The sequence below is a fragment of the Tenrec ecaudatus genome, chromosome 6, assembly GCF_050624435.1.
Source record: "Tenrec ecaudatus isolate mTenEca1 chromosome 6, mTenEca1.hap1, whole genome shotgun sequence".
Lineage (NCBI taxonomy): Eukaryota > Metazoa > Chordata > Mammalia > Afrosoricida > Tenrecidae > Tenrec > Tenrec ecaudatus.
This window is the reverse complement of record NC_134535.1, coordinates 105,032,643-105,045,701: the sequence shown is the minus strand read 5'-3', so window position 1 is coordinate 105,045,701 and position 13,059 is coordinate 105,032,643. Positions and strand designations below refer to the sequence as shown.

At 44.0% G+C, this 13,059-nt stretch overlaps 1 protein-coding gene across 3 annotated transcripts in view; it reads left to right on the top strand.

Moving 5' to 3' along the window:
- SSPN (sarcospan) overlaps window positions 1-13,059 on the top strand; it is a 42,117-nt gene that overhangs the window by 16,058 nt on the left and 13,000 nt on the right. The window contains exon 1 of one of the 3 annotated variants that reach the window (XM_075551971.1): window positions 11,678-11,843. The exons of the other annotated variants lie outside the window; for them this stretch is intronic. The gene's annotated coding sequence lies outside the window, so the exon portion shown is untranslated. Of the gene's footprint in view, window positions 1-11,677; window positions 11,844-13,059 lie in introns of those variants that run through there. 3 annotated transcript variants of the gene reach the window in all.

The window sequence follows — 13,059 nt, the reverse complement described above, 5'->3', positions numbered from 1 at the left end:
GGAAAGCTAAGAAGGCAGCCTTTCGCAAGGAAACGGAAACAGTGCTCAGACTTCAGGAGAGCAGGGTGAGCTCAGGGTGGGAGACGTGTTCCAAGGAAGTGAAGCTGGCAAGAGTTGTTTTAATAAAATTTCAAAGTTATGTGATTATAGGAAATAAAAAAATCATCCCCCGCTGACAGCATTGCCTCTGAAATCCCGACTTCGACCGTGTCCTTCTGTAAGCTACACGGTCAGGTAAGCCCCGGACATTCCTCTCCCGCTCTCAGCTACTCAGACTCTGAAACGGAAGGACCACGTTGATGCAAGCTGCGCTCGTCTCACCATCTTCCCCTGAACAAGCCACTTGGAGGGCCGTTTAAAGGGTTCCGGTTAGAGTTAAGGGTCTGAGACAAACTACAACGTTAAAACGAGCACGGGGTGCCCCTAACCATTGGGCTGTACAACCCTAGATGAGTCACTGGTCTGGGGCCTCCCCACATTTTTCCACCTCAAGACCTCCCTGGAGCCTGGCTCCCCTCCTCGGCACCTCTCACACTCCCATCACAAAAAGCGCAGTGTCCGGCTGACCTGGGTTGCCATGGAGGGGAAGGGGAGAAATGCAGGAGAGCTTTCAGGCTGCTTGGGGACACTGCCTGCCTCATTTCGGAAAGCACAACCCACTTTCCAAATGACAAGCGATGTTACTCTGTATTGTCTAATGTTCTGTTAGCTCTCCTTAAGAAAAGCCACTTGGTAACATTTTTTTAAAGGTGGGACAGGATTGCTCTCTCACCCTTCTGTTATAATGTTATATGATTGAATTTGTATTGATTTCTTGCATAATTTTCTAGACGGTGGTACTTCAATTTCTTGTCGATTTCACAGCCTTAAACCCAGGGGGTGTCACCATCCCTCTGTAATCATTTCAAAAGAGAGACCTAATTTGAGAACACACTTAATTATGCCTGATCATAAAATCCACCGTATAAACCGTAACACCGAAGGAGGCTGTTTAAAAATAATTGTGTGTGACAATTGCAAACAACGTTGTAAGAGACATTCTCGTCCATACCTCTGTCTGAGTGCATGTGTTTCAAAGCAACTTTAAGGCAGCTATCTCGGCTTTGAATTTCTGATCACGAGATACAGAGATCTTAAACCTACTACATGGGCCAATGAGTAGAACAAATCTGAAGATGTACTCATTTACACTTCTAGCGGCTAAGCGTTCTCATTGATCTATATCTGTCCCGACATTTGTTATTCTCAGGTAACTTGGGCTTTCTTTTTTTTTTTTTTTTTGATGTAATGGAATCTTACTTTAATTTACATTGTGCTGGAATTGAGCATACTGGTCATTTTATCTTAATCGATTCCACCATCGCATGTTGTCTATAGGCTGGCTTCATCAGTGTTTCACTGGGTTTCTGACCATCGTGATGGCCCTGTGGTTGTAGGGACTGCAGATAGCTTCCAGTTGGGGCGCTTTTATTTTTGTTCTAGGGTCTTTGCTGTGCACATTTCATTTGAATGTAACCTGTATTTATCAATCCTTTTTGTGGGATGTGAATTGATATGTTTTTAAAGAAAGTTTTTCCTACTCCAAGACCATAAAGATACTTTCCATTTTTGTTTCCTAAAACGGAAAGATTTCACAGTTGGTATTTAGACCCTTAATCTAAATAGTATACCTTTAAAGAAAACTTTCTATTGCGATTCAGGCGAATGTTTACAGAGCAGATACATTCAACAATGTGTGTGCATTTTGTTTCATCGCATCCACTGCAGTCCCCTCGGCCTACCCTCACTGATCCCACTTCCTTCCAGAGTCTCCGCCTTCCACTCCTCCTCTTTCAGAACCAGCCCTCTCTCCTTGTTCTGATGAAGCATTTACATTTCATGAAATTCCATTTTAAAAATTCTTTTACTTTAGGACTGAGGCTTTTTGGAAAGATCTCTGAAAATATTATGCTCTCAAAATTTCATCTTTTTTTGTTTCCTTTAAGATGGCTATACTTTGGAGTTAAGTTTTATGCATAGTTTAAAGTATGGATTGATGGTTATTTGTTTATCTACTTAGAGAATCTCATTTTTCCAGTACAGTTGGTTAAAAAGACTGTCCTCTCCCCTTGACTCCGTTGACTTCTGCATCCGATGTAGATGGCGTAACTTTTGCAGATGATGTGAGGTAGAGGTCCCATTTCATTTTTTCTCAGATGCATGTAATGAGCAGTCAACCCTTCCTTCCACATTTGCGTGCTGTACCCATTTATCACAAATTACATTTCCTTATTGGATTCCTCACGTGTCTGTGGTTATCTTCAGTTTCATTTGATTACTGTTCTATCACTCTGCCCACTCTATACTCTCTCTATTAAATGTGCTAAAATGCATCTTATTATTAACAGGATTCCCACTACCCCCACCCATCTTAATCAAAACTGTCTTGGAGATGCATCGTCATCTTCTTTTCCATAAGTTTTAAGTTCCAAGAAAAGTCCTCTTGGGATACCCATGGGCCTTGTGCATCCTATACCTATACAAAGGATGCTTCTCTATGTGACGCATCCGGGTTTTCCTTTTGTTATCTTTTGATGATTTACTACAAGGCAAGTGTTATTTCTAGTCTTTAATTATTTAATTGTGCTTTAAAAATAGGTTGTATTCAATAATTATATTATTTAAAATTATTGTGGCTCTAATTCTTAAATTATATTTGTGTGTGCACACACATGCAAATACTGACTTTCACTAATGAACGCACTCCTCATATGTTTGTGAATTTTGATTTATGAGTTCATTTTCCAGCAGGCTTTTTAGTGTAGCTTATTTGAGTGTGTAAACAGTCGATTTTATTTTCCCAGATGTTCCAATAGTGTCATGAGCCCAGAGCCACTTGAAAGAAAAAAAAAGAATAAACAACCAATTTATCGTGGAAAATTTGACGAATAAAAAAAGTAGATAAGAGGTATAATTAACTCCCATATTTCAAATAGCCAGCTTGAATGATTATCCACTTAAGATAAATCTTATTCCATCTATATACTTCCAAACCCCTCAAAATCTACATTGAAGACATTGGATTATCTTGAAGTAAGCCCCAAACATTTTATATCATTTTATATATCATTTTATGCACAAATACTTCACTATTATGTCTAAAATATGTGGTTGTTATTGATGTTAGCTGGTGTGGAGACAGATTTTTTATAATCATTTTATCAGGGGCTCACAGAACTCTTATCACAATCCATCCACCCATGCATTATGTCAAGCACATTTGTACATTTGTTGACATCACCATTTTCAAAATATTTTCTTTCCGTTTGAGCCCTTGGCATCAGCTCCTCATTTCTATTTCCCTCCCTCCTCTCCCCTCCATCCCTAATGAACCATTGATAATTTATAATTTTTTTCATGTCTTACACCGATTTTCTGTTCTAGGTACCCCAGAGAGGGGGTTATATGTAGATCATTGTGATTGGTTCCCCTTTTCTCCCCCCACTTTCCCCTCACCCTCCTGGGATCACTACTCTTATTATTGGTCCTGAAGGGTTTAATCTGTCCTGGATTCTCAGTGTTTCCAGCTCATATCTGTACTCATGTACATGCTCTGATCTAGCCGGATTTGTAAAGTAAAATTAGGGTCATGGTAGTGGCGGGGAGGAAACATTAAAGAACTAGAGGAAAGTTGTGTGTTTCATCAGTGCTATATTTCACCCTGACTGGCTCATCTCTTCCTTGTGACCCTTCTGTAAAGGGATGTCCAATTGTCTACAGATGGGCTTTGGGTCTCCGCTTTGCACTCCCCCTCATGAATGACATTGATATTTTTTTGTTCTGGGTCTATGATGCCTGATACTTGATCCCATCGACACCTCATGATCGGCTGGTGTACTTCTTCCATGTGAACTTTGTTTCTTCTCAGCTAGATGGCTGCTTGTTTATCGTCAAGATTTTTAGACCCCAGATGCTGTATCTTCTGATAACCAGGCACCGTCAGCTTTCTTCACCACATTTGCTTATGCACCCATTTTGTCTTCCCTGATCATGTCGGGAAGGTGAGCATCATGGAATGCCAAGTTATTAGAACAAAGTGTTCTTGTATTGAGGGAGTACTTGAGTCGAGACCTAATGTCTGTCTGCTATCTTAATATTTAACCTATAAATCTATGTACATAGTTCTATTTCCCTATTGTATATATATATATATATATATATATATATATATATATATATATATATATATATATACCCTTTACCTCCTAGTTCTTTCCTCTATTTCCTTTTACTTTCTTCTTGTCCCACTGTCATATTCAGCCTTCATTTGGGTTTCAGTAATTACTCTCAGTTACGTTGCCCTTGATCAGGTTCAACGAGGCCTCCTACACCATCTCACCATCCACTTTAGATCACTTGTTGTTCCCTTGTCCTTGGGGTTGTTAACCGAACCATCGGTCCCATTGTTTTCTCCTCCAGATTATTTATCCCACCTATCTTATCTAGATAGACATGCAGAGACAATAATAAGCACAAGACAGAGAAAAACAAATCAAAACAAAAATGACCAAAAAATGTCAATAAATAGTTCCAGATCTATTTGTTGGTCTTCAGGACTGTTTTCTGGTTGAGTCTGATGGGGTGCCATGCCCTGGCCTCAAAGTCTATTTTTGGTATTCCCTGGGGACTTCATTGCTTTGCTCCCTTTACTGCTCTGTTGCACACCCTTAGCGTTTTGCCCCAGTGTGGTGAGGTCACATCGGGCACAATTCCTGCACTGTGCTGTTGAGCCAGTTTTTACTCAGCGAGTCTGTGAACGACAGAATGAAATTGCCTCCTCCTCACACCCTTTGTTCTATTCGAGTCCCTTTTTGTGGCCCAAGTGTCAGTCTAGCTCCTGCAGGGAGTTCCTCTTCTTTTTTGCTGACCTTCTACCTTACAAAGCATGATGTACTGTTCCAGGGACTGGTCTCTTCTGACAACATGACCAACGTCGGCGAGGTCAAGTCTCACCATCATAGTTTATAAGGAGTATTCTGCATGTACCTCTGCCAAGAGAGCCGCGTGTGCCCTTGTCTCTGGTGCAGTTACTCTTCATCAACTGCTTAATGCAGGCGCATCATTTCTCCTGCAGTCTTCCTTACTACGAGAATACCGTTTCCATCTAAGAAATCAATGGTTTCTTACTATCATCAAGTCAGTGCTCCAATAGCCATGATCAACTCATTAATATTTCTTGTAAAAATCAAGATCTTGACAAGATCTATGAATCTGGCGCAATTAGCGTCCATGTTTCTTTTACACAAAAGTTTGCACTTGTTTCTTCATTTCAGTTGTCATACCTCTCTCAATTGGAAAAAAAATACGTTGCTGTACCTTGATAAATTTCAGGTGATTGCCCCACCCCACCCCCCAGCTTTGTATGGTTCTAAAGCCATGTAAATGGTAAGTAAAAGCCTTAATCTCTCACCCTTCGACTGAGACAGACTCATATTTTTGGTACCCTACCATGCTAGTGGTTGGTTATTTTCTTGGCCATTAAACGTGAAGTCATTAAATGTGAAACCATCAACTGCTATCATATTCCCAGCCACTCTGTGGGAATAAGCCAAAGTTATCTTCTCCAGTAAAGACTTACAGCCTCAGAAATCCTACAGAGGAGTCCTCTGAGTCAGAGTGGACTCGATGGCCGTGCGTTTTCTACCTGGATGCCACGGCTTCAGCTGCATCTCTCTATCTGGGTTTTCTACCTGGATGCCACGGCTTCAGCTGCATCTCTCTATCTGTAGAAGTGCAGGGCATTGCTCTCTTGCTCGAAGGGCCCATTAAAACCAAGTCCTCTTTGTTGCTGAGTCTTTCACTTTCCTCCTGGACTTTTCCCCTTATATTCTTGTTAGCTCTTCTATCAATTTAAAGAATGTTTGCCTTATTTTAGGTAGCATTTTAAAGTGTTTATAGGAAGAGGATTGTCATATAATTTACTCCCCAAATTATTCAAGACTAATAATATTATTCTTTGTTGCTTTAATCTGTTTATCAATTGGTAAACGTCTTAATTTATTTGAGTCACACATTGGTATTAACATTATTTACTTGTCATTTGGGGGATTGCATGGCTAATGTATGCAAAGTAAGTAGTGCATAAAGACAAGTTGTGTGATTAGGATAGACACTTGAGTAGAATTTGAAGAAAGAATATTGCTCGATTCACTATTTTTGAAAGAGGAATACTTTACTGGGTAGGTAATAGAGAGTTTGGGCCCAAATCACAACATTGGTCTCTCCACTATTCAGCTGAGTTTTTGTGCAAAACCAATTGATTGCCTTGCCATTGTAAGTTTGCGCATAAATGCCCAGCAATTGTCATAGAAGTTAAAATAGGAATCTTAGCAGAGGTGCACGATTTTTGTCACAACCTTAACATGAGACCCAATTGGATAGAATTGTCCTTGCAGGTCTCCATGGTCAGCCACACACCAGGGTAGCACTTAGCTCTGTCTTCTCAGTCACCTAAGTGACTGGATACAACATGCACCTGTGGGTTCACAGGCTTAAAAAGATTAGCTGTTGGCAAACCTTTGCAAGCCAGGTTTTTGGAACGTATGAATTACTACAAATTTATACTGGCACATCCTTACAGATCCCCCTAGCTTTCCAGTCAGATGTACTTTGGCAGGAACATCAAGGCAAGCACACTAGATCCATAGGATTTGGGGGTTCAGACTCCCCTCAGACAGCTGCTGGTCACAAGTTCCAACTCGTTTTTATCAGTTTTATCAGGGTGGTTTTCTGAAAGATCATAAAACCGCACGTGAGATGCAAGTGAACATCTGCAAAGCAGCATGTGCTGAGAAGCAGGGCACTCACGGGCCAGCACATGTTCTTTCCCACTACTCCTGTGCCGCTCTTCCTGTTGGTACTGTCAAGTTACCCCCCGGCCCATGCGACTCCACGCACCAGAGAAGGAAACACTGCCCAATCGTGGGCATCTCCGTGACCAGCTGCTGAGTGGCCCATAGGGTTTTCATTGGTCGCGTTTCAGAAGCAGGTCGCCAGGTCTTCCTTTTCAGTCCATCAGATTCTGGAAGCTCCCCTCAGATCGCTGCCGCTTCACAGCAACACACAAGCTAAGATTTGCCCTGGACAGCAAGAGGCTGCCTTCACTCGAGGTGAACTGGCTACACCACACTGCAATGCAAATTACACTGCAACTGGGATTTTATACATATACATGTATAAATCAATGTAGATACACACACACATATATATATATACACACAATGTAGATACACACAATGTAGATACACACAATGTAGATACACACAATGTAGATACACACACGCATATATATATATATATATAAAATCGACATCACATTGTTAGACATGCCTGTTATAGAAATTGTGGCTATCGAATAATTTCAAATCGTGACAAAATTTACCATTTGGGGTGGTAACTCCTGTAATAGTGCAAAGGCCTTCAGTCTTAATCTACGGAATACTCCTTACTTCTTTCCCAACCAGTCAGGCAGTCCGCGGACTGTGGTGAATACTCTCTCGCGGCTTGCAATGGCACAGGCGGCCTTGAGCATCACCACATAGATCTCTAGAAATTGTGCTCACACAACTTATTTTCCAAAAGGACCAGAGTAAGCAAGATTCCAGGAAATGGTAAGTTTGCATTTGTATTCTAATGTAACAGCACATCAGACATTTATTTTCCTTTCATTTGAATGTCTTTGCATAATCATGCGTGGAATGTGCACTTATTGGCAGTATGCCATTCAGCCACACACCTGCCAGATCTCACTTGTTCGGGTGAAAGATTGATGATGATTATAAAGGGGCTACAATGCCTTCTATCTCCCTGGGATGCTAGATGTGGGCAAAGTGGGATCAAGCGTCTTTTTGCTTTATACACTGAAAGAAAATATTTGTCTGTGATAGAACTGGTCTTAAGAATTACCTTTTTATTTTGATGAGAAATATTAACCTGAATCTCCAGTGGCTGCTTTAAAAAAAATCATCTTTGCAAAAGGAAATTTCCTCCTCTCGTAGCCTTAGGAAGACACGGACATGCGTGACGAGGTTGTGTCGGACCCACACTTTCCTGGGCCAGTGAAACTACAAAAAAGATTTCTGCCCTTGTGCTCACAATTGGACAATTTTACTCTTAAACAAGAAGTAAAATGAGTGAAACACTGGAATTAGAGCACCTTAAGGTAATGAAAAGGCACTGAAAAACGTTAGGATATAAGCTAAATAAAATACTCCTTAACAAAAGGTGCTGGATATCAAAAATTGCTAGGTATAATCTTGTTTGTAGTGTAAAAGGAGCTACTAATTTGAGTTTAGTTTAATTTTAAAAAACCCTGTTATTCAGAAGAATTTAATAATTTTGTCCAAATTTTTTGGATATAAAGTAATAGAAGCAAGATTACAATTCTCCGCCACTATTCAGCTCCGGATCCTTCACTGCAGCTCCACCTTTGGTTTCATAGCACTAAACACACTATTTGGGGTGGTCTTTAAGGTAGGGTGTGTGCAAGGCACTTTCTTTAATTGCCTTGAACTTGAACTTGTACATGAACAATTGATGGTCTGTTCTTCAATCAGCCCTACATTTGCCTTGATTGATGACACAGTGAGCTTCTCCAGTTTCCTTCCATAGATGTAATTGGTTTGATTTCTGTATAGTCCATCCAGTGAGGTCTAACATGCAATTATTGATTAGGTTGTTGAAAAAAGTATTTGAATATGCCATTGGTCTTACAGAATTCCACCCTCGATCTCAGACATTTCTATCACCAAGGCCATATTTTCCAAATACTGGTTCTTTGTTCATTCCTCACATCATCTTTTAAATCACAGTATCAATACATCAATACATCTTAATTGCACACTGACGAATATTTTATTATAACAGTTTATAACGATTTTCAATGTTTTCATCTTTAGTGTTCACGGTTCCTGTGTAAATTTGAATAATAGTTGAATTAACTGGTTGGCCATCCATGTAGGCATATAGACCTTGAAATGTTCAGTTTGATGGCGAACACTTTGCTTCAATGTGTTATTGCCAGCACAGTTGACCACACGGTAGTAGGAGTCAAAGTCATCAATACCCATCCGCTTCAGCTAAGGGCAGGAATATTGCTCTCCAATCAGTCCATTTCACTTTTGATGATTTCCAATTTCCCTCGATTCATACTTCACAGATCCCATTTTCTGATTCCTCATGAATGTTTGTTATTACTTTTCACCTTGAGAGGTACCATATTAGCAAATGGAAGTCCGAAAGGGTTCATGCTACCTGCGTTATGGAGGTTGACCCAACGCTGAGGAGGCAGCTCTTCCCCATCCATATTCAGGTGCCTTCCAGTCTAAGGGGCTCCTTGTCTAACACCACATCCAACTGTTGTGGTCTATTGTGATCTATTGAGTTTTTGCTGGCTAATTTTTTGAAGTAGATGTTCAGGCCTTTCTTCCTAGTCTGCCTTAGTCTGGAAGCTCAGCTGAAGCCAGCTCAACATCATAACAACATGCAGTCCTCCATTAACGTGCAAGAGGAGCATTGAAGAGTACTGGCCGAGAATCAAACCTGGCTCTCCTGTGTGAAAGGAAGGAGAGAATTCTACCACTGAACCACCAGTATCTTCAGACCAAGAAAACAAACAAAATCAAACTCACTGCCATTGAGTCGATTCCCACTCGTGTCAGTGCTAGAAGTCCTGGTGGTATAGCGGCTCTCGGTTGGACTGTGACACACAAAGTCAGCAGTTCAAACCGACCTGTCATTCTATGGGAGAAAGACAAGGCTTTCTATCGGTAAAGAGTTACAGTCTTGGAAACCCACAGGGGCAGCTCTACCCTGTCTCTAGGCTCCTCATGAGTTTCATTCATAGCACTTGGTCAGTGCTCGTGAATGCCATGAAATGAGGATAGCAACACGCACGACAAAGAGAGGCGTAAATGTCAACAATTCACAGCCTCACAAAGTGTTTTAGGACAATACCGACCAGCCAGGTCAACGTGAAGGGCGGAAAGGAGGGACCTGTAAGTAATTCTCCCACCGTTCACCTCTTGGCCCCCCCGCACTCATCCTCCAGGAGCACCTCCAGGGCAGGTCCAGCCAGCAGAGTAACACACACTGGAGTGAGCTGGACGAACCCCAGGCGCGTACCCCTGGGCCGGGAGTTCACAGGCAGAGAGTAGTTCCCCTCTGCTCAGTGTCCTCGCTCTCCGAGAGCATACCAGCCCTCACGCTGCATGGAGAAGGGTATTTGGGAACAGAAGGTGGAATTCAGGACTTCGATTCTCTCTCGGTACTAAACGAATTATAAAAATAGATACCCCAAGTCAGGGGAAATGAATGAATGTTGCCTTTTTTATTTTCCCAATTACAGTTCCCTGCCAAGATTTTCCTAGCAACATAATGATCTATCTCTGCCCCTGCCACCACAGGGCTGAATGGTACCACAATGCTACAGGCTGCTTGTCCGGCTGCCTTATCTACTAGTCTTCTCAATGCCACCTATTTCCCAATCGGCTGTACGCTCCGGCCACCGCCTGTGTGCCCCAGGCCTGGGGACTGGTTCAATCGTAGCTGCGGTTTTCCTGTCCCGCGGGCCTCGCCTCACCATAGCTGAGGGGAGCTCAGGCCCCAGCTCCAGGAATGCTGCTCAGACATGCCTCCGTGCCCATGAACATGAACTTCCCTCTCCCTGCCTGGGAAGTCAGGACACACACGGTCTCCCTGCCGAATCCACGTCCTGCCAAGACCCAGTCTGGCACAGGGAATCCGGCTTCTTCCCCCACATGGCCACAACACCTTCCATTGCCTAAACGTTACGCAGAAGGGGCTGACACTCAGTACCAACAAGCTCTCTGTTAAGGACACGTCGTCAGAACATGCCAAGCTGTAGGTAATGCAAGAGGGCCTTCCTGCCAGCACCTCTCGCATGGTGGAGGGATTCGAACCTATGGAACCGATTCAAGCATGATTGCAAACACCCTCTGCAAGGACTGGGGAGCACAGCTTCAGAAATCCATAGGGAGGTTCAAAGTGTCCAGATTCCTAGCTGTCCCACCAAAGTTTCCGGAAGTGTCTTTCTGTTTCAGAGTCATAGGGTCTTCTTCCTCACTGGGTAACACCCTGGGCTCCTTCCAGCTTCTCCCAGAAACGCTTTGGGTGACCCAGCACCTCCTAGGACTTCAACAGCTCTTTGCTGAGCTTGAAGCCCACGTGGTGGCTGAGCAGAATGCCCGTGTGGGTCTCTTCACTGCCCCTCCGCCCTCGTGGTTCCTCGGGTCTCTTTAAAGGACAGTACCATGCTCCAGGCTGCTCAAGGCAGGGACCTGAGTGCCATCCTGGACCCCTCCCTCTCGTTCATCTCAAAAGGCCTCAGAGCCCAGCCTTTCTGCTCCCTGCTGCCACTCAAACACTCCCCTCCCCACTGGGACCTGAGCACAGACATCCTCCTTTCTCAACAGATAAGGACTGGCCTCCCACCTGCGGTTCCCCCACCCTATCCTTTCATCAGAGCCCGGGCGCTTCCCAGAAGACAGTCTCCGGAACCGGTGTCCTGGTGAACACATCCTCGACAGCCGCAGGCCTTTGTGATCGAGGCCAAGGTCCACCTTCTCCAAGGGGTCTCTCTGCTTGCTTCTCTCTGAGCTGCACGCCAATCGCGAGGAGAAACCAGGAGTCAGAGGGTCAGCTCCCTCCCAAAGAGCCCAGGGGTGTGAGAGAAGAACTGTGCTCCACAGGGTGTTCGATGGCCGGTTCCTGGGAAGTGTATCACCCCGCTTTTCTCCCAATGAACGAACGTCTGGGGGCACTGGACCCTCCACTCTGGCTGGCTGGTGAGCATATTGACATCGGGACCCCAAGCACTGCCCAGTTGCTCTCTGGTGCAGCTGTTTCCAGCCTGCCTCAAATGGGCCCCCTTCCTTTCTCTATACTTTTGTACCGACTAGTACCCTCTGCCCAGAACATCCTTCTCTTAGCCGATTTCTGCTTATCTTTCAAAAGTCGCCCCGCCTTTCCCGTCACCCAGGAAGTCTCCTCAGGCTTCCTTTGGGTTTGTCATGCTCCTAGGTGATTCTTAGGGCAGGCTTGATCCTCGGGTTTACATAGTGTTACATGTCGCTGTTGGCTCGCCTCTCATCGCCCAATGGACTGATTGCTCCTTCAAGGCTGGGGCTCTGGCTTTTCACCGCGTATTTGCTAGCGTCTTTCATAGGCCCTGACTGTTAGGTCTTTTCATGAAGGTCTGCTGATTGAAGAAGTCGAGTGCACTAGAATGAGGTCACATGTTCATGTGTAACTTCTTGTTGGAAGCCAGCCTAGATGAAGGCTACAAAGAAGCAGATGCCTCGAGAATGGGGGAGGTTGCTCAGGCAGAGGCGCCGAATCAGATATTTTAAGATAGGCCGATCGTTGGAATGCTAACAAGAGGAAAGTTTCAACAAATGCTAACTTCTGCAGAGCAGCCTCTCAGGACCAAGACAGTTATGTGGGAGCGAGCCCTGCCCTGAGCACCTGCAGACTGAGACTAACAAGGGCGTGAAGGAATGCGCTTAGGGATGCAGCAGTCCCCCAAGAAGTAGGTTCAGAAGTCTCTACCTGGTTTGTTGCCAATAAAGAAAAGGAAGTTTTCCCTCCCCATCTCAATTGTGCTGCCTCTTAATGTGAGAATACACCATAAGCCTGTAAATATCAGATTGATGTCGTGTGTGTGTGCACGCGCGCGCGCGAGCTTTAACAAGGAGCTTCAGCTCTGACTGGAAGCATTAGGCACAGTTTGGCCTATCAGTCATACAAATCAATTCAGTACCACCACTTTTGCATCTGCCTCTTTGCTGCCGAAAAGCCGCCTACCTGGGTCCTGTTTGCTTTGTTTGCTAAGCAGACCTCCGTCCGTGCCACACATTTCGTGCTTTTCCTGCCCAGAGATGCTGGCTATTGAAGTTGAAGCAGGCAGCCAGTCCTAAGGACGGACTACCCCGGCCATGGTCTGTGCTACTGAGAAGACGTGGCTTCCGGTTTCATGACCTCGGCGGCGGATCATGCAGCACG